The sequence below is a fragment of the Mobula birostris genome, chromosome 8, assembly GCF_030028105.1.
Source record: "Mobula birostris isolate sMobBir1 chromosome 8, sMobBir1.hap1, whole genome shotgun sequence".
Taxonomy (NCBI): domain Eukaryota; kingdom Metazoa; phylum Chordata; class Chondrichthyes; order Myliobatiformes; family Myliobatidae; genus Mobula; species Mobula birostris.
In genome coordinates, this window is record NC_092377.1 from 130,633,758 (window position 1) to 130,656,500 (window position 22,743).

A 22,743-nucleotide genomic window follows, 5' to 3' on the forward strand; every position below is an offset into this window, starting at 1 on the left:
ATGGGAGTCTGAAGACCCACACTCAACGATTCAGGAACAGCTTCTTCCCTTCCGCCATCAGATTTCTGAACGGTCCTTAAATCAGCAACTCAATGCAAAAGAGCACGTAGACCTGGCCAAGAGGATCAGACCAAACATCAGAATGGGAAAGAACTGTGATCTACATGGCATTGGCTGTGGAAGATTGTGGCACCAGATGAGATGCTTTGAATACTGTACCTCCTGGGATTTTCCCACATAACAGTCTCTATTGTTTACAGAGAATGGTGCGGGAAAAAAAATCCAGTGAGTGGCCGTTCAGTGGGTGAAAATGCCTTGTTAATGAGAGAAGTCGGAGGAGAGTGGTCAGACTGGTTCAAAGTGACAGTAGCTCAAATAACCACATGCTACAACAGTGGTGCGCCGAAGAGCATCTCTGAATGCACAACATGTGGAACCTAGATGTCCCTGGGCCACAGCAGCAGGTGGCCTCAGCGGGTTCCTCTCCTGCGATCACTTCATTAGGGGCACTCCTGTACCTAACAAGGTCACCACTGCTTGTACAATCACCTGCTTGTTTGCAAACCTGGCCCATAAACGCAAGGAAATTCTGAGCAACGCACACAAAATGCTGGTGGAGCTCAGCATCGATGGAAATGAATCAACAGTCAACATTTTGGCCGGAGACCCTTCACCAGCACTGCGATAGAGGGGGGCACTAATCATGATAAGAAGATGGTGGGAGGGAACGTTATGCAAGTCGGCAGGTAGTAGGTGAGACCAGGTGAGGAGGAAGGTGAATGGGGCAGGGGGAGTGAAGGGAGAAGCTGGGAAGGGATGGGTGCAAGGACTGAAGGGCTGTAAAAGAAGGAATTCAATCATGGACAGCGGACCATGGAGTAAAGGGAAGGAGGAGGGGAACTCAAGGAGATGTCAGCCAGATGAGAAGATAAGGGGTGAGTGGTATCCAGAAGGGGAAATGAAAAGGGGAGAAGAGGCAGAGGGAAAAATCACCAGAAGTTAGAGAAAATGGGGTTCATGCCATTAGGTTGGAAGATACCCATATGGATTAGGGGGTGTTGCTCTCTGACCTGAGAGTGGCCTCATCATGGTAGTAGAAGAGCTCATAAACAGACATGTTGTGTAGGAATGAGGAGTCAAATGGAATCAGTGTAAAAGGAAACCATGTGCTCAGATTCATTTGTTACAGTCAGTCACAGTCAAAGCTAGTCACAATTACAGTCAATCACAGCTACAGTGAAGTACATTTGCAGTCAGGTACAGTTACAGTGAGGTATAGTTACAGTCAGATACAGTTATAGTGGGGTACAGTTATGTCCATTCATAGTTAAAGCCAGTTACAGTTACACCCAGGTACAGTTAGAGTGAGGTACAGTTATAATGAAGTGCAGTTACCTATGTATGGGTACAGTTACAGTCATGTATGGTTAAAGTCAGTCAGAGTTACAGCCAGCTACAGTTACAGTCAGGTACAGTTAGCCATTCACTGTTAAAGCCTGTCATAGTTACAGTCAAGTACTTATACAGCCACAGTCAACTTCTGAGTACAGTTGCTGCTGGGTACAGTTACAGCAAGGTACAGTTATGCCCTGGTACAAATGCAGACAGGTACAGTTACAATCAAGTACAGTTACAGTGAAGTACAATTCCAACCAGGTACAGTTACAGGCAGATAAGTTACATCTGGGTGCAGTTACAGCCAGGTACATTTGCAGTGAAGCACAGTCACAGTTGAGTGCAGTTATATCCAGGTACAATTAAAGTGAGGTACAGTTACTGCCAGGTACAGTTAAAGTCAGTCAGAGTTACAGTCAGGTGTAGTTACAGTCAAGTATAGTTTCATCCATATGCAGCCAGGTACCGTCATACCTTGGTACAGATTGCAGCCGGGTACAGTTACAGTCAAGTACAATTACAACCAGCTACAGCTAGAGCCAGGTACCATTACTGTGAGGTATGTTATAGCCAAGTACAGTTACAACCACAGATTCAGCAGTGCAGTAGATATGGCAATTGCACTTGTGAATTTGAATGTGTCAGGTAATAAGTATTTAATAGTGATAGTATTTAACTCCATTCTTGTTGTCGTAGTGCTTGTCGAGACTTGGACAGAGCATAGCAACGCTTCGCTGCAGTTTTGCATTCGGCCTTCCCTGAGAAACTGGACTTTCAAAATCAACTGACTCTGAAGACTAGCGGTGTTTGTTCAACGTTTAAATGTTCTTTTCAGCTGCAGTGAAGGCTTTCTTTCCCTTTTGAGAGTTTTAGTTAACGGCCCAGTTTGGCCTAGCGTTCATTGTTTTATTTTCCCTTTTTCTGAACTGAAGTCTGTGAACTATCGACCTGCTTCAGTGTCTCTCACTCCGCACTTGTACAGTTATAGTCAAGAACAGATTTATTTAGGCATACTTACAGTGAGGTAGAGTTAGTCATTCAGAGTTAAAGGCAGACACAATTACAGGCAGCTACAGTTACAGTGAGGTACAGTTACAGCCAGATATAGTTACATGTGAGGTAGTTACAACCATTCATATTTAAAGCCAGTCACAGTTACAACCAGATACAGTTACAGTCAGGTATAATTACTGTGAGGTGCAGTTACAGCCATTCACAGTTAAAGAAATTCACAGTTAGTTATGCATTTTTACGATGAGTTATAGTTACAGTCGATTGCATTTCAAACCAGGTACAGTTATGACCATTCACAGTTAAAGGAAGTTACAGTCAGGCACAGATACAATCACATACAGTTACAGTGAAAAACACTTTCTGCCAGCTAAAATTACACCTGGGTACAATTATAGCCGGGAACCATTATGTTCAGGTACAGTTACAGTGAGGTACAATTACCATGAGGTACAGTTACATCCAGGTACAGCTACATCCAAGTACATTTACTGCTGGGTACCGATACAGGCAGGTACAGTTACAACTAGAAACAGGTAATGCTAGGTAGAGTTACAGTTGTACAGGAACAGCCAGGAAAGTTACATCTGGATACAGTTACAACCTGGTACAGTTACAGTCAAGAACAGATACAGTCAGGTACAGTAATAGTGAGGTACTGTTACAGCCAGTCACAGTTACAGCCATGTACAGTTACATTCAAGTACAGGTGGAGGCAAGTATAATTACATAAAGGTACATAACAGTAAAGTTATGTCAGGTACAGTTTCAGTGAGATATGTTACATCCATCAACAGATAAAGCCAGAGTCAAGCCAGATGCTGTTACAATCAGGTACAGTTACAAGGTACAGATACAGCCAGGTACAGTTACTGTGATGTACAGTTATAGTCAAGTACAGCTACATCCATGTACAGTTACATTCAGGACTAGTAACAGTGAGGTACAGTTATATTCATTATCAGGTAAAGCCAGAGTCAAGTACAGTTACAACCAAGTACAGATACATCTGGGTACAGTTACAGTCAGGTACAATTGGTACAGGTACTGTAACACCCTGGTACTATTGCAACCAGGTAATGTTACAGGCAGTTACCATTACATTCAAGTACAGTTACAGTCATACAGTTATGGTGAAGTACGGTTACAACCAGGCACAGTTACATCCAGTTACAGATGAAGCTAGGTGTACTTACATTCAAGTACAGTTGCAATCAGACACAGTTACAGCCAGGTACAGTTACAATAAAGCACAGTTACGGCCTAATACAGTAATATCGGGGTACAGTTTCAGCCATGTAGAGTCACTGTCAAGTACAGTTGCAGTCAAGTACAGTTAGGTCCAAGTACAGCAACAGCAAATTGTGGTTACTGCTGGGTGTAGTTAAAGCCAGTCACAAGTACAGTCAAGAATAGATACTGTTAGGTATTGCAATAGTGAGGTACTGTTACTACCATCTACACATAAAACTAGTCACATTTACAAGCAGGCATAGTTACAGCCAGGTACAGTTATAGTGAAGAACACATACCATTAGATGTAGTTATAGTGCAATAAATTACAGCCATTCACAATTAAAGCCAGTCACAGTTACAGACAGTTACAGTCAAGTACAGTTACATCAAAGTACTGTTACAGTGGGGTATAGTTACAGCCAGGTAAAATTACACCTGGGTACATATACAACTAGGTATAGTTACAGTCAGGTACTGTTACAGCCAGATACATTTACCATCAAGTACAGGCAAGTATAGTTACAGCAAAGCACATGTACAGTCAGGTAAAGTTACAGGCTGCTACAGTTTCATGCTGGTAGAGTTACATCCAGATACATTCATATCCAGGCACAGTTAAATCCAGGTACAGTTACAGCCAGGTACAGTTACAAACAGGAATAGATACAGGCAGGTATAGTTACAGTAAGGCACTGTTACAGCCAGGTACAGTTACATCACTAGATATACAGCTAGGTACAGGCACAGTCAAGTAGAGTTACAACCAAGAACAGGTACATTAAAGTGCAATTGCAGTGAAATATAGTTACAGTCAGGAACAGTAAAATTCCATGCACAGGTACAGCCAGGTACCTTTACATTTGGATTCAGTTCCAGACAGGTAAAGATACAACTAGGTACACTGAGTTAGGTTACAGCTAGTTACAGTTACACCTGTGTACAGATACAGATAGGTATAGTTACAGTCAGGCACAATCACAGTGATACACAGTTACAGTCAAGTACAGTTACAGCCAAGGTATGATTACATTAGGGTACAGTTAGAGCCACATAAGTTACATCTGAGCACAGTAAAGCCAGGGACATGTACATCTGTGTACTGCTTCAGCCGTGTGAAGCTATAGTCAAGTACAGTTACTTCTGAGTACAGTTAGAGCCAAGTATGGTTCCCGCCAGGTACAGTTAAAGCCAGTCACAGTCACAGTCAAGAACGGATGCAGTTAGTTATAGTAACAGTGAGATACTCCTACAGCCATTCACAGATAAAGCAGGTCACAGTTACAGTTAAGCACAGTTACAGCCAGCTACTGTTATAGTCAAGAACAGATGCAGTTAGATGCAGGTACAATGAGATAGATCACAGCCATTCACAGTCAAAGCAAGTCACAGTTACAGACAGTTACAGTTACAGGAAGATAGAGTTACAGTCAAGTACAGTTACAGTGAAGAATAGTCACAGCCAGGTATAGTTATAGTCAGTTAGAGTTACATCCGACTACAGTTTCAGCCAGCTACAGTTACATTTTAGCCAGGTACAGTTACAGTTTGGTACAGATACTTCTGGGTACAGCTGCATCCATGCAGAGTTACAGGTGCAACCAAACAGTTACAGACATGTACAGTTATAGTTAAGTAGAGTTACAGTCAACTACATTTACAAGTAGATACAGACACAGCAGGGTACACTTACAGTGAGGTACAGTTACGTCCAAGTACAAATACAGCTAGGTACAGTTACAGTCAAGTACAGCTATAGCTCAATAAAGCTTCATCCAAATTCAGTCTTGCCAGGTTCATTTACAGTTAAATCTGGGTACAGATACAGTCAGGTATAGTCACTATACAGTGAGGTACAGTTACAGTCAAATACAGTTACATCCTAGTGCAGTTACAGCCAGGTACAGAAGCAATCAGGTACAGTTACTGTGAGGGAGAGGTACAGCCAGGTAAGGTTATACCAGGGTACATATACAGCTGGGTACAGCTACGGTCAGGAACAGTTACATCAAGATACTGTTACAGTCAGGTACAGGTATAGTTACAGGCAAATTTAGTTACATTCTGGTAGAGTTACAGCCAGATACAGTTATATCCAGGCACAGTTAAATCCAGGTACTATTACAACTGGAAGCAGATACAAGCAGGTACAATTACAGTGAGGTACATTTACATCTGGGTACAGTTCCATCCATGTACAGTTATAGCCAGGTACTGGTACAGTGATTCAGTTTACAACCAGTTAGAGATAATGATAAGTACAGTTACAGTCATGTACAGTTACAACCAGGTACAGATATAGGCAGGTACAGTTATATCCAGCTACAGAGGGAGCCACAGTTACAGCCATGTACAGTAACAAGTAGAATTACAGCCAACTACAGATACACCAGGTACAGATACAGTCAGGTACAGTTGCAGGCAAATTCAAGTACATCTAGGCAGAGCTACAGTCAAGTACAAATACCTTCAGGTACAGCTACATCTAAATACTGCTACCACTTGATTCAGTTACACTCAGGTACAGTTACAAGCTGATAGAGATACAGCTATGTACATTTTGTTTTGGCACGTAGCCAAGTGGTTAAGGCGCCGATCTAGTGATATGAAGGTCACTAGTTTGAGCCTCAGCTGAGGTAACGTGTTGAGTCCTTGAGCAAGGCACTTAACCACACATTGCTCTGTGATGACACTGGTGCCAAGCTGTATCGGCCCTAGTGCCCTTCCCTTGGACAACATTGGTGGCGTGGAGAGGGGAGACTTGCAGCATGGGCAATTGCCGGTCTTCCGTACAACCTTGCCCATGCCTGGAAACCTTCTAAGGTGCAAATCCATGGTCTCATGAGACTAACGGATGCCTATATATGTACATTTACAGTGAAGTTCAGTTACAGCCAAGTACAGTTACAGTCAAGTACAGGTAGGGGCAAATATAGTTACAGCCAGGCATATTTATGGTCAGGTACAGTTACATCCGTGTGTAGCAACATCCGAGTACAGTTAATTCTGGGTACAGATATGGTCAGGTACAGTTACATCCGGGTACAGATGCAACCAGCTACAGGTACATCCAGGTACCGTAACACCCTGGTACAGATACAGCTAGGTACAGTCACAATCAGGTACAGTTACAGCCTTGTACAGTTACATCTAGGGACAGATTTCTGCTAGGTACAATTACAGTCAGGCACAGTTACACAGTTACAGCCATGTACAGTAACAGTTAAGTAGAGTTACAGTCAACTACAGTTACAATGAGGTGCAATACAGCCAGGTACAATTACAATGAATTACAGTTAGTCAAGTACAGGTAGAGGCAAATATAGTTACAGTCAGGTATATTTACAGTTAGATACAGTTACAACAAAGTATGGTTTCTGCCAGGTACAGTAATATCTGGGTGCAATTGCAGCCAAGTACAGTTATATCCAGGCACAGTTATGGTCAGGTGCAGGTTCACTCAAGCACAGTTACAATCAAGAACAGTTACAGCTATGTATATTTGCAGCTGAGTACAGTTATGGTCAACTCATGTTACATCCACGTACAGCTACATCTGAGTACAGTTACTGCTGGGTACAGATACAATCAGTTACAGCTTTATCCGGGTACAGATGCATCCAGGTACAGTTAAGTACTGTTACAGTCAGATACAATTACAGACAGTTACAGTGAGGTACAGTTACAGCCAGGGACAGATGCAGACATTTATAGTCACAGTGAGGTACAGTTACAGTCAAGTACAGCTACAATCAGGTATAGTTACAGTGAAGAACACTTACAGCAAGGTACAGTTACAGTGAGTTAGAGGTACGTATGGGTACAGGGTTAGTCACCTACAGTTACACACAGGTACAGTTATAGCCAATTACAGTTTCAGTGAAATACAGATATTTCCGGGTACAACTACATCTGAATACAGTAACCACCATGTACAGTTACCATCCGGTACAGCTGCATCCAGCTACAGATGCAGGCAGACACAGTTACAGCCATGTACAGTAACAGTTAAGTAGAGTTACAGTCAACGACAACTGCACCCAGGTACAGATAGAGCCAGGTACATTTACTTTGACTGTGACTGCCTGAGAAAAATTACATTCAAGAACAGTTACAGTGAGGTACAGTTACATCCACTTACAGTTAAAGCCAGCCAGATTTACGGTCAGGTACAGTTACAGCCAAGTCCAAGTACCTCCAGGCACAGGTACAGTGAAGTACAAATACCTCCAGGTACAACTACATCCGAGTACAGTCACCACTTGATTCAGTTACAGTCAGGTACAGTTGCATCCAGGTATAAATGTAGCCAGGTACATTTACAGCCAGCTACAGGTACATTCAAGTACTATTACGGTCAATTACAGTTCCAACCAGGTACAGTTACAGCCAGGTACAGTTTCAGTGAGGTATCAATACATCCAGTCACAGACTATTCCAGTCATAGATACAGCCAATACAGTTATAGCCAGGTATAGTTACGGACAGGTAAGTTACATCTGTGTACAGCTTCAGCCGGGTACAGTTAGGTTCTTTTTTCTCTCGCTATTCTGAATGCAAATGTACATTTGTGCACCTTGGCCCCAGGGGAATGGTGTCTCCTTCAGTTGTATCCACATATGGTTTCAATGACAATTAAATTTGAAATCAGGTTGAATTTAATCCAATTGCAGTTATAGTCAACTTCAGTTGCAGCCAGGTACAGTTACTGTGAGGCTGAGTTGAAGCCAGGTAAAGTTACACTCAGGTACATATACAGCTACAGTAGCTCCAGTTATATCCAGGTACTGTTACAGTCAAGTACACAGTCAGATACAGTTAGAGCCAGGTACAGTTAGAGTCAAGTACAGTTACAGTCAGGTACAGGTGTACTTGGGTACTGTTAAGTCAGGGTACTTTTACTGTCAGTTATAGTTACTGCATGGTGAGGTACAGTTACAGTCACAGTTACATCCACATATAGTTACATCAGAGTACAGTTACAGCAAGGTACAGATACAGTTAGGTGCAGTTATATCAGGGTACTGATGTAGCCAGGTACAAATTCAGCCCAGTACAGTTACTGTGAGGTCGAGGTACAGCCAAGTAAAGTTACACCACAGTACATATACAGCTCAGTACAGTTACAGTCAGGGACAGTTCTAACCAGACACCATCACAGTCAGGTACAGTTACATCCTGGTAGAGTTACAGTCAGATACAGTTATATCTAGGCACAGTTAAATCCAGATACAGTTACATCAGGGTAGACTTACTGCTAGGTACAGTCAAGGTCAAGTGCAGTTAAAACCAAAGCACAGTTACATTAAAGTACAATTACAGCAAGTATAGTTACAGTCAGGTACAGGTACAGCTGTGCACAGTTACAATCAGGTACAATTACAGCTGGGTACATTTTCAACCAGGTACAGTTACAGTGAGTTAGGTTACAGCCAGTTAAAGATACATCATGTACAGATACAGATAGGTACAGTTACAGCCAAGTGCAGATACAGGCAGGTACAGTTACAGTGAGGTACAGGTACTGCTGTGCACAATTACAGCCAGGTACATTTACATCCAGATACAGTTCCATCCAGGTACAGCTATAGCTAGGTACAGTTACAGTTAGTTAGATTACAGCCAGTTACAAATACATCTATGTACAGTTCATGGTAGGTACAGATACAAAAAAAATAGACAGTGTCAGGGACAGTTATAGTACAGTTACAACTAGGTACCATAACAGTGAAGTACATTTTATGCCAGGTACAATTTCAGTCAGAGTTATATATTGCTATAGTTTCAGCCAGCTACAGTTACATCTGGGTACAGTTAAAACCAAATACATTTTATGCCAGGTACAGTAATATCTGGCTACAATTACAGCCAAGTACAGTTATATCTGGGAACAGTTACAGCTAGGTACAGTTAAATCTGAGTACAGATGCAACCAGGTACAGTTACAGTCAGATAAGTTACATTGGGTACAGTTACAGCCAGGTACAATTACATCCAAGTAAAATTACAGTCGAGGTCAGTTATAGTCAGGTACAGCTACTGTCAAGTACAGATTCATCCGAGTTCAGCTACATTGGTGTACAGACAAGAGAAAATTTGCAGATTCTGGAAATCCTAGCACGCACACAAAATGCTGAAGTAACTCAGCAGGCCAAACAGCATCTAAGGAAAAGAGAACACAGTTGATATTTTCAGGCCAAGACCCTTCACCAGGCTGGAAAAGGGATGAGAAGTTAGGGCAAGAAGGTGGAGGGAGGCGAGGAAGAGGTACAAGGTGGTAGGTGATAGGTGAAACCAGGAAAGGGGGAGGTGTGAAGTAAAGAGCTGGGAAGCTGATAGGTGAAAGAGATAAGGGGCTGGAGAAGAGGTAATCTGATAGGGAAGGGAGAACATGTGGGAGAAAGGGAAGGGGTGGAGCACCAGGGAGGGGTGATGGGCAGGTAAGGGGAGAAAGGGAGAGAGGGAACAGAATCGAAATGGTGAAGGGGGGCCAGTTACCAAAAGTTTATGAAATCGATGTTCCTGCCATCAGGTTGGAGCTACACAGATGGAATATAAGGCGTTGCTCCTCCAAACTGAATGTGGCCTCACCATGACAGTAGTGGAGGCCATGACCTGACATGTCAGAATGGGAATGGGAAGTGGAATTAAAATGGGTGATCACTGGGAGATTCCACTTTTTCTGGCAGATGGAGTGTAGGTGCTCGGTGAAGTGGTCTCCCAATCTATGTCATGTCTCACCGATGTACAGGAGGCCACAACGGGTGCCAGATACAGTATATGACCCCAACAGACTCACCTGGAAGGACTGTTTGTGGCCCTCAGTGGTAGTGAGAGAGGAGGTGTAGGGGCAGGTGTGGCACTTGTTCAGCTTGCAAGTATAAGTGCCAGGAGGGAGATCAGTGGGGAGGGACGACTGGACGAGAGAATCGCGTAGGGACTGATCCCTGCGGAAAGTGGGGACTGGGTGAGGTGGAAAAGTTGTGCTTGGTGGTGGGATCCCACTTGAGATGGTGGAAGTTACGGAGAATTACCTGCTGGACGCGGAGACTTCTGGGGTGGTAGGTGAGGACAAGCGGAACTCTATCCCTGGTGGGGTGGCAAAAGGATGTGGTGAGGGCAGACGTGCAAAAAGTGGAAGAGATGCACATGAGGGCAGCATTGATGGTGGAGGAAATACAGTCCCTTTATTTGAAGAAGGAGGATATCGCATTAGTTCTAGAATGAAAAGACTCATCCTGAGAGCAGATGCGGTGAAGACAGAGGAACTGAGAGAAGGGAGTGGCATTTTTACAAGCGACAGGATGGGAAGAGGTAGCTGTAAGAACAATTAGGTTTGTAAAATATATCAGTAGATAAACTGTCTTCAGAGATAGAGGCAGAGAGATCAAGGAAGGGGAGGGAGAACCAGGGAAATTTGAGGGCAGGGTGGAAGTTAAAGGTAAAATTGACAAAGTTGACAAGCTCTGCATGGGTGCAGGACACAATCCCAATGCAGTTGTTGATGTGGTGTAGGAAAAGTTGGGGAACGATGCCAGTGGAGACTTGGAACATAGGCTGCTCCAAGTAGCGAACAAAAAGGCAGGCATACCTTGGAACCAGCTGAGTGCCAATGGCTACACCTTTGGTTTGGAGGAACTGGGAGGAGTTGAAGAAGAAGTTATCGAGAGTGAGGACCTGATCCACTAGATGGAAGAGAGTGCTGGAGGAAGGAACTCGTTAGGTCTTCTAGAAAGAAGCTGAGCCTTATAGCCCTCCGGATGGGTGATGGAGGTGTATAGGGACTGGATGTCCATGGTGAACATGAGACGATGGGAGCCAGGGAACTTAAGGTCATTAAGTCATGATCTTGAAGACATTAGAGTACAATTACATCCAGGTACAGTTACAGTCAAGTACAGTTACAGTACACCAGGGTACAGTTTCAACCAGGTAGTTACATCGGGTACAGCCAAATCCAAGTACAGTTATTGAAGGGTACAGATACAGTCAGGTACAGTTATATCTGGGAACAGATAGAGTCAGATTTAGTTACAGTGAAGTACAGTTACATCTAGGTACAGTTACCCGCAGTTATAGTTGCAGTCAAGTACAATCACAGCCAGGTACATGTACATCCAGGTACAGATAAAGCTAGGCACAGTTACAGTCAGGTACAGTTCAAGCTAGGACAGTTTCAGGCAGTGACAGTGAATTCAAGTACAATTACAGCAAGGTACAATTACAGACAGATACAGTTATAGTCAAGTACAGTTTCAACTGGTACAGTTACAGCCAGGTATTGTTTCAGTGAAGTACAGTGACTTCATTTACAGTTACAACCAGGTACAGTTATAGTCAAGTACAGTTTCAGCCAGGTACAGTTACAGTTAGGCGCTGTTACAGCCATGTAAATTATCAGCCAGGTATGATTACAGACAAGTATAGTTACAGTCAAGTCTAGTTACATCTGGGTATATTTGCAGTCAAGTACAGTTACATATTGGAACATTTTCAGCCAAGTACAGCTACTGCCAGGTACAGGTAAAGCCAGTCATAGCTACAGGCATGTGTTTTTACAGGCAGGTACAGTCACAGTGAAGTACAGTTATGGTTAGTTATTCACAGTTACAAAGAGGTAAATTTACAGTCTAGAACAAATACAGCTGGGTGTAGTTACAGTGAGGTACAGTTAAAGCCATTCACAGTTAAAGCCAAGAACAGTTATAGTGAGGTACATTTTCAGTCTTGTACAGTTATAGATAGGTGTAGTTATAGCCAGTTACAGAGAGGTACAGTTACATTGGGGGGGTTTACAGTTACCATCAAGTAAATTACAGCCAAGTACAGTTATAGTTGGGTACAGTTATAGCCAAGTACATTTACAGCCAGGTACAGTTACATTCATGTACAGTTATAGCGAGATACTGTTACTGCCATTGACAATTCAAGCCTGTCGCTGTTATAGCCAGGTACAGTTACAGCCAAGTACAGATACAATGAAGAGCAGATACAGTTACAGTGAGGTAGATTTACAGGCATTCTCTGTTAAAGTGAGGTACAGATAAAGCCAGGCATTGTTACAGCCAGGTACAGTTACAGACAGGTAGGGTTTCTGTCAAGTAGAGTGACTTCAAGTTCAGTGTTTGTCAAGTACAGTGACTGCAAGTACAGTTACATCCAGGTACAGCTAAATCCAACTACAGTTACTGATGTGTACAGATATTGTCAGGTAGTTATATCTAGGAATGGATATAGTTACAGTGAGGGGCAGTTGCATCCAAGTATGGTTACAGTCAGGTACAGTTACAGTTAGGCATATTTACATCTGCATAGTTATATTCACATTCAGTGTCATCCAGATACAGTTACAGTGATGTACAGTTACATATTGGTGCAGTTACAGTCAAGTACAGCTACATATGGGTACAGTTTCAGCTATTGCCAGGTACATTTAAAACCAATCACAGTTACAGCCAGATACATTTACAGACATATACAACTACCATGAGTTACAGCTACAATCAAGTACAGTTACATTCAGGTACAGTTATAGTGAAGGACAGTTGTAACCATTCACATCCTAGTACAGTTACTGTAAAAAAAACAGACACAGTTACGTGTAGTTTCAGTGAAGTAGAGTTACAGCTATTCTCAGTTAAAGTGAGTCACAGTTTTACAGACACTACAGTGTTACCTGGGTATGGTTATAGTCAAATCCAGCAACAGTCAATTGTAGTTACATCTTGGTGCAGTATAGTCAAGTATATTTACATACGGGTGCAGCTAGAGACGGGTATAGCTAGTGACATGTGCAGTTAAACCCAGGCACTGTTACAACTAAGTATATTTACAGGCAAGTACAGCCACAGTGAGGTACTGTTACAGTCAAGTACAGTTACAGCCAAGTACAATTATAGTCAAGAACAGATACCGCTGGGTTAGTTACAGTAAGCTAGAGTTACAGCCATTCACAGTTAAAGCCAGTCACAGTTAAATCCAGGTACAGGTATAGTGAGGTACATTTTCAGTCAAGTACAGTTAAAGGCAGGTACAGGCACAGCCATTTACAGTTACAGAGAGATACATTTACATTGGGGTACAGTTACAGCCAGCTAAGTTCCAGCCAGGTACACAGATACAATCATACAGACACAGTCAGGTACAGTTACAGTCAAGTACAGTTACAGCTAGGTATAGTTACATCCAGTACAGTTTCATTCAGGTACAGTTATAGTGATGTACAGTTACTGCCATTCACAGTTAAAGCCCGTCACAGTTACAGCCAGGTACAGTTACAGATAAGATCAAATACAGTCAGTATAGTTACAGGGAGGTTCAGTTGCAGCCATTGACAGTTAAAGATAGTCACAGTAAAATCCAGGTAGAATTACAGCCTGGTACAGTTACAGTCAACAAATACAGTTACATGTAGTTACAGTGAGGTGGAGTTACAGCCTTGCTCAGTTAAAGCCAGTCACAGTTACAGCCAGATAAAGTTACAGTGAGGTAGATTTACACCATAGATCTGTTATAGACAAGTACAGTCATATCCAGATACAGTTAAAGTCAGACACAGCTATATCTGAGCATAGTTAAATTTGGGTACAGTTACAATCAGGTACAGTTACAGTTAGGTACATTGACAGCCTATCACAGTTAAAGCCAGTCACAGTTACAACCAGGCAGAGATAGAGTGAGGTACAGTTATAGTACAGGTAGGTACATTACAGTGAGTTACAGTTTCTGTCAAGTACAGATACAACCAGTTAAAGTTACAGCCAGTTACAGCTACAGGAAGGTACAGTTAAGTTAGAGCATTGCTTTAGTCAAGTACAATTACCGCCGGGTACAGATACAGTCAAATACAGATACAGACAGGTACAGTTACAGTCAAGTATAGTTGCAGTGAGGAACAGTTGCAGCCATTCACTGTTAAAGTGAGTCACAGTTACAGCCAGCTACAGTTACAGCAAGGTACAGTTACAGTCATGCATAGATACAGTTATGTGGAGTTACAGTGAGATAGATTTACAACCATTCACAGTTGAAGTGAGTTACATTTACAGCCAGATACAGTTATGGACAGGTACAAATACAGTCAGATACAGATAGGTACAGCTACAGTGAGGTACAGTTACAGCCAGGTAGCTACAAGTAACACAATTACAGCTAGGTATATTACATCTGTGTACAGTTACAGCCAGGTACAGTTACATCTGTGTACAGTGTCAGCAGGGTATGGTTACAATAAAACACAGTGACAGTCAAATACAGCTACATCAGGATACAGTTACAGTGAAATGAGTTACAACCAATTAAAGTTACAGCCAGGTACAGATACAGTCAAATACAGATACAGACAGGTACAATTACAATCAGATACAGTTACAGTCAGGTACAGATACATCCAGTTATAGCTACATCTGAGTACAGTTACAGTAGGGTTTCATTTACTGTCAGGTACAGTTACATCAACATACAGATGCAGTCAGATACAGTTACAACCAAGTACAGCTACAGTTAAGTGCAGTTACTGTCCCTTACAGTTACAACCAGATGCAGATTTAGCCAGGTATAGTTACAGTGAGGTAGCATTACAGACAGGTGACATTACATCAGGGTACAGATACAACCAGGTGCAGTTATGATCAAGTACAGTGACAACAAGGTACAGTTGCAGCCAAATATGTTAACTGCCAGGTACAGTTAAATCCAGTTATACCTACAGCCAGGTACATTTACATCTGTGTAAGATAAGTCTGGGTACAGTTACAGTCAGGTACAGTTGGAGTGAGATACAGTTACAGTCAGGCACAACTACATCCGGGTGCAGTTACAGTCATGCTACAGATCTAGCGAGCTACAGTACTGACATTCTCAGCTAAATCTAGTCACTTTACAGCCAGATACAGTTATGCCCAGGTACAGGTTCAGCCAGGTAGTGTCACAGTGAGATACAGTTACAGCCAGGTACTGTCACAGAATAGCAGTTACAGCCAGAGATGGTTAAAAAACAGTCAAAGTTACATCAGGGTACAGTTAAATCTGGCACAGTTAAAATCAGGTATATTTGCAGCCAGGTACAGTTACAGTGAGTTATAGTTTGAGTCAAAGTTACAGCCAAGAGCAGATAGAGTCAAATACCGATATAGTCAGGGACGGATACATTCACATAAGCTACATCGGGTATAGTTGCAGTCAGATACGTTTGTAGTGAGGTACATTTACAGGCATTCACAGTTAAAGCCAGTCACAGTTACAGTAAGTACAGTTACAGTGAGGTAGAGTTAGAGTCAGGTAATTTACATCTGAGTATACTGTAGGTACAGATAGTTACAGTTATAGCCAGGCAAAATTACAATCAGGTACAGTTACATCCTGGTTCAGTTACAGCCAGGTACAGTTACAATCATGTGTAGCTACATCCAAGTACAGTTACTGCAGGTACATATACGATCAGGTATAGTGATATCTGCATACAGATGCAGCCAGGTACTGTTCCAGTCAATCACAAACAAAAGAAAATCTGCAGATACTGGAAATCTGAGCAACACACACAAAATGCTGGAGGAACTCAGCAGGCCAGGCAACATCTAAGGAAAAGAGTACAGTCAATGTTTTGGGCCAAAACCCTTCGGCACCTCTTCTTCTAGGTGCTGCCCGGCCTGCTGAGTTCCTCCAGCATTTGGCGTGCGTTGCACAGTTACAGCCAAGTACAGTTACAGCCCAGTACAATTACAGCCAAGTAAAGATATATCCAGCTACAGCAGCATCTGAATACTGTTATTTTCTAGTACATTTACAGTCAAGTACAGTTACATCTGGGTACAGACACAGTTACAGCCAAGTGTAGTTACATTTTAGGACAGGTACAGGTATAATGAAGTACAGTTACTGCCAGGTACAGTTATATCCAGACACAGTTAAATTCAGGTATAGTTAGAATCAGGTACAATTGCAGTGAGGTACATTCACAGCCAGTCATAGTTAAAGCCAGTCACACTTACAGTGAAGAACTGATACAGTCAGGTATAACTACTGTAAGGTTCAGTTATAGCCAGCTACAGAAAAGGTCAACTACAGATCAAAACAGGTACAGCTACAGTCAAGTACAGTTACAGCCAGGTACAGTCACAGTCAAGTACAGGTAAATCTGGATATAGTTACATTCGAGTACAGTTACTGGCAGTTTCAGTTACCATCAGGTACAGTTACATTCAGGTACAGATGCAGCCAGATACACTTACAACAAAGAACAGTTGCAGTTAAGTACAGTTTCAGACACCTATAGTTACAACCAGGTACAGAAACAGCCAGGTAAGGTTACAGCAAGGTAGAATTACAGCCAGGTAGAGTTACATCTGGGTACAGATGCAGCCAGGCACTATTACAGTTAGGTAAGTTACATCTTGGTACAGTTACGGTCAAGTACATTTTCATCTGGGTACAGTTACAGTCAAGTACAGTTACAGTCAGGTACAGTTACAGCCAGGTACAGTTAATTCCAGGTGCATCCTGGTAAACCAGGATACCCTCCTAAACCAGGAAGCATCCTGGTAACCCTCTTCTGCACCCTCTCTAAAGCTTCAATATCCTTCTTGTAGTGGGGTGCCCCGAAATGTACACAATACTCGAGATGTGGCCCAACCCTAACCAGAGTTTTATAAAATTGCAATGTAACCTCCTGACTTTGAACGCAATGCTTCAACTAATATAAGCCTTCTCAATCACCATATTGATCTGTGCAGCCACTTCCAAGAAGCTATGAACTTCAATCTCAAGTTCTCTCTGCTCAGCAACACCGTTAAGGACCATGACCTTAACAGTGTACTGTCTCCTCGCATTCACCCTACCGAGGTGCAACACCTCACATTTGTCTGAGCTTACCTGGCATTTTTCTGCCCATATCTCCAATTGATTTACATCAAGCTGTATTCTTTGCCAGTCTTCTATGCTACCCACAACTCCACCAATCTTGGTATCATCCGCAAATTTACTAACCCACTCATCTACATCTTCATCTGGGTCATTCATATACAAACAGCAGAGGTCCCAGCACGGATCCTTGTGGAACTGCCCTAATTACAGATCTTCAGCTTGAATAAGTCCCTCAACTACTACTCTCTATCTTCAATGCACAAGCCAGATCTGGATCCAAACAGCCAATTTGCTGCAGATCCCGTGCATCCTGATCTTTTGGATTATCCTCCCATGACAGACTTTGTCAAACGCCTTACTAAAATCTATGTAGACAACATTGACTGCCCTACCCTCATCAAACTCTCTAGTCATCTTGTCAAAAAACTCAAACAAGTTGGTAAGACACAACCTGCCCCACATAAAGCCATGCTGGATTTCCCTAATCAGGCCATGGGTTTCCAAATGTTCATCTATCCTGTCTCTGAGAGTTACTGTAGAGTTACCGACAAGTACATTTACAGCCATGTACAGTTACAACCAAATACAGTTAAAGTCAGGTAGAGTTACATCCAGGTACAGTTACAGTCAAGTACAATACACCCAGGTAGAGTTACAGCCGGGAACCATTACATTCCGGTATAGATATAGTCAAATGCATATATATAATAGAGTCAGTTATAGTTACAGTCCGGCACAGTTACATGCAGGTACAGTTACATCAGGGTACAGGAAATATTAGGTGCTGTTACAGTCTGATGCAGTTAGAGCCAGGTACAGTTTCAGTCATGTACAGTTACAGCCATCTAGAGTTAAGGTGAGGTACAGTTACAGCCAGGTAAGTTACATTGGGGTACAAGAAAAATGAGGTGCTATTACAGTCTGATACAGTTAGAGCCAGGTACAGTTTCAGTCCTGTACAGTTACAGCCATCTAGAGTTAAGGTGAGGTACAGTTACAGCCAGGTACCATGACAGTTAAGTACAGTTACATCAGGGTGTAGTTTCAGCCAGGTAGTTACATCCAGTGCAGAATCAGAATCAGAATCAGGTTTATTATCACCGGCATGTGACATGAAATTTGTTAACTTAGCAGCAGCAGTTCAATACAGCTACATCTGCGTACAGTTACTGACGTGTATAGACATGCTCAGGTGCAGTTATATTCAAGTATAGATAGTCATATATACTTACAGTGAGGAACTGTTACACTGAGGTACAGTTACAGACAGTGAGATACCCTTACATCTGTGTACAGTTATAATCAGATATAGTTACATCTCAGAACCAGTAGAACAGGGTCAGATATAGTTACATCCGGGTACACAGCTGTATCTCGGAACAGGTACAGCCAGATACCTTTACAGGGAGGCACAGTTTCAGCCATGTACAGATACACGCAGGGACAGTTATAAACAAGGCACAGTGACAGCCAGGTATAATTACATTGGGGTCCATAAAGGCAGACACGTACATTAACAAGCAGTTACAGTCAGATATAGTAACATCCCAGGTAGAGATACAGACAAGTAGAGTTACAGTCAAATACAGCTAAAAGCTGGTATATTTACAGTCAAGTACAGTTACATCCTGGTACAGGTACAGTCAGGAACAGTTCAGCCAGGCACAGTGACATCCAGGTACAGATACGGACAGGTACAGTTATAGGCATGTAAAGTTACATCCATACACAATTACAGACATGTACAGTTACAATCAGCTAGAGTTGCAGCCAGGTAAAGTTACTATCAAGTACAGTGAGAGACAGCTACATTTACAGATGGGTACAGATACAACTGACTCTAAATGTACCTGACTGTATCTGTATCTGGATGTGACTGTACCCGGCCGTAAACATACCAGTCTTTATGTACCCAGATGTAAATATACAGTGAAGTTTATTTAGAGATACAGCCAATTACAGTTACAGTGAAGTACAGTTACTGCCAGTTACAGTTACATCTGAATATGAATAATTATGTACAGGTACATTTATTGCCATGTAGAGTTGCAGCCAGGTACAGTTACTTCCAGGACCAGGTAGAACCAGCTACAGATACAGGGAGATACAGTTACATCCAGGTACATAAATACAGGTAAATTTACAGCCAGGTACAGTTACAGTCAAGTCCACAGTTACAGCTATGTATAGCTACAGTGAAGCTACAGTTACAGTCAGGTGCAGTTACATCCAGGTACAGTTTGAGCCAGTTAAAGTTACATCTGTGTCTAGTTACAGCCTGGTACAGTTAGAGTGAGATACAATTACGGGTCAGTACTGTTCACATTGGCCGTAGGATTAATTTTGATGGCACAAAATTACTGTGCTATGCCAATGGCTTTTGGGACTGCCTGATGAAGGAAACCATTAAAATCAAGCTAGATTAAAAAAAAATAACACAGGCAGAGGGCTTGCTCTTGGTAAGAACTGAAATTCACTTGTAAACAAGGTGGGACAGCCAATTCTGATTGGATGAGGACTAGCCAATCAGGAAGGACAGATGGCAGGGATATAAGTACTACCTAGACATACCTAGGCATCATCCCTGATAAAGATGGGAGAGTTTGTCATCGAAACATCCATTAGAATCGGTAACTGTATCCAGCTGGAAACCTGAGAGGAGTTTATTTAAGGTACAGTTATAATCAAGTACAGTTTCCACCAGGTGTATTTACAGTAAGGTATATTTACAGTCAGGTGCAGTTACAGTCAGATACAGTTTTAGGCATGTACGGTGACATCCGCATACAGCTACAGCTAGGTACTGTGACAGTCAACCACAATTACATCCATGTAAATTAGATCCAGGTACAGTTACATTTAGATAGAGTCACAGTCAGGTACAGTTACAGTCAACTACAGTCAAGGCCATGTACAGTTATATCCAGGTACAGTTACATTTAGATAGAGTCACAGCCAGGTACAGTTACAGTCAACTGCAGTCACAGCCATGTACAGTTATATCCAGGTACAGTTACAGTCAACTACAGTCACAGCCATGTACAGTTATATCCAGGTACAGTTACATTCAGATAGAGTCACAGCCAGGTACAGTTACAGTCAACTACAGTCACAGCCATGTACAATTATGTCCAGGTACAGTTACAGTCAACTACAGTCACAGCCAGGTACAGTTATATCCAGGTACAGTTACATTGAGAGAGTTACAGCCAGGTACAGTTACAGTCAGCTACAGTCACAGCCATATACAGTTATATCCAGGTACAGTTACATTCAGATAGCATTACGGTCAAGTATATCTGTATACACAGAGAGCCAGGTAGAGTTACTACTAATTGTATCCACTTTCATTTGCAGAAGTTACAGTTCCTTTGTTACTTTTTACAGACTAACCTCACCGGACCTGTACTACAATGAACATCTAATAAAATTGCTGTAATCACAAAATTTGCGACACGTTCCTGACCACTGAAGTGCTTTCTGGACAACATCAGCTCCAGATCCATCGGAGGTCAGCACACTGCCCTACTCCCTGTACACACAAAAACACAAATCCACTGATGACAGCACTGACATTGGACAAGTCACCGGTGGTGAAGAGTCAGCTTACCACAGTGAGAAAGGACACCTGGTTAAATGGAGCCACAACAAGTTTTTAATTTATAATTTTCCCCTGTAGGGTGCCACAGTAGCACAGTGGATATTACTGTGCTGGGCGCCAGAGGTCAGAGTTCAGTTCTGGCATCCTCTGTAAGGAAGTTTGTACGCTCTCCCCTTACGTGCGTGCGTTTTCTCTGGGTGCTCCAGTTTCCTCCCACAGTCCAATGGTGCACTGGTTAGTCGGTTAATTGATCGTTGTAAGTTTCCCTATGATTAGACAAGGGTTTGAATAGGTGCGTTGCCAGTAGTGCAGCTCGCTAGGCCGGAAGAACCTGTTTCACGACAAAACTCTAAATTAAAAAAAAATTAACAATGCTTGCAAAACTGAAGAGCTAACAGTCAGCTTCAGGAGAATGAATGAGTGCCAGCCTGCACTGGGAGTTCAGAGGAGGAGAGAGTCACCAGCTTTAAATTGCTGAGTATTAACGCGAACAAACTTCTAGAGATGTTCCCGTTAAAGTTGTCCTGAGAGTTGCATCACCATCTGGTGCGGCGATTCGAATGCATAGCAAAGTGAGAAGCTGCAGAAAGCAATGGACTCAGCCCAGTCCATCACAGGCACATCCCTCCCTTGTACCTGCCTCCAGAAGACAACGGCCATTATCAAAGATCCCCACCATCCAAGCTATGCCAGCTTCTCAGAGCTTGTGGCTGGCAGGAGATATGGAAGCCTGAAGTCCCACACCACCTAGATCAGGAACAGCTACTTCCCTTCAGCCATTTGGTTCCTGAACCAACCGGCACACCCCCAGTCACTGCCTCAGCACAGTAACACTGTGACCACCTTGCACTACAATGAACTTTTGTTTTGTTTTTCTTATTCTAAGTGTGTTCTTTCTTGTAAAACACGGTTAATCATTCATGTTTACTTAATTTATAATTTTATATATTATAGTAATTATAGATATATAAATTATATAATTTATGTTTTTCTTGCAAGTGCTGTTTATCTGATGCCAACTGCCTGTGATGCTGCTGCAAGTATTTCATTGAACCTGTGTATTAGTGAACTTGTGCATCTGACAGTAAACTGGACTTTGACCTTGACATTGACGATGAGCTACTGGCATGGTAGCATAGTGGTTAATGTGATCACTTTAGGTCTCCAGCAATCACTGATCAGGGTTCGATTCCTGCTACTGTCAGTAGGTTCTCCCTGTGACCGTGTGTCTTGCCTCTGGGTACTCCGGTTTCCTGTCACATTCCAGAGATGTACAGGTTAGAGTTAGTATGTTGTGGGAATTTTGTGTTGATTCCAGAGCATGATGATACTTGCAGGTTGCTCCCAGCACAATCCTTGCTGATTTGACTCAAACAACTGTAGTTTCAATGTACATCTTCAAATAAAGCTGAAGCTAATCTTTTCTTTTAATCTTTTTGAATGCTGGGTTATTGACCCAATAGCTTTCTAGTCCTTTGCCCTACCCTCCCCATCCCAGACCACCCACCCAGACATCGTCACCATCAGCAGAGGGACCCTGGAGTCACTGTGTGTGTGCTTGCATTTGTGCATATGTGTAAGTGTCTGTGTGTGTGTGTGTGCACGCGTGCATGTGCTTGCATGTGCGTGTGCTTATGCATGTC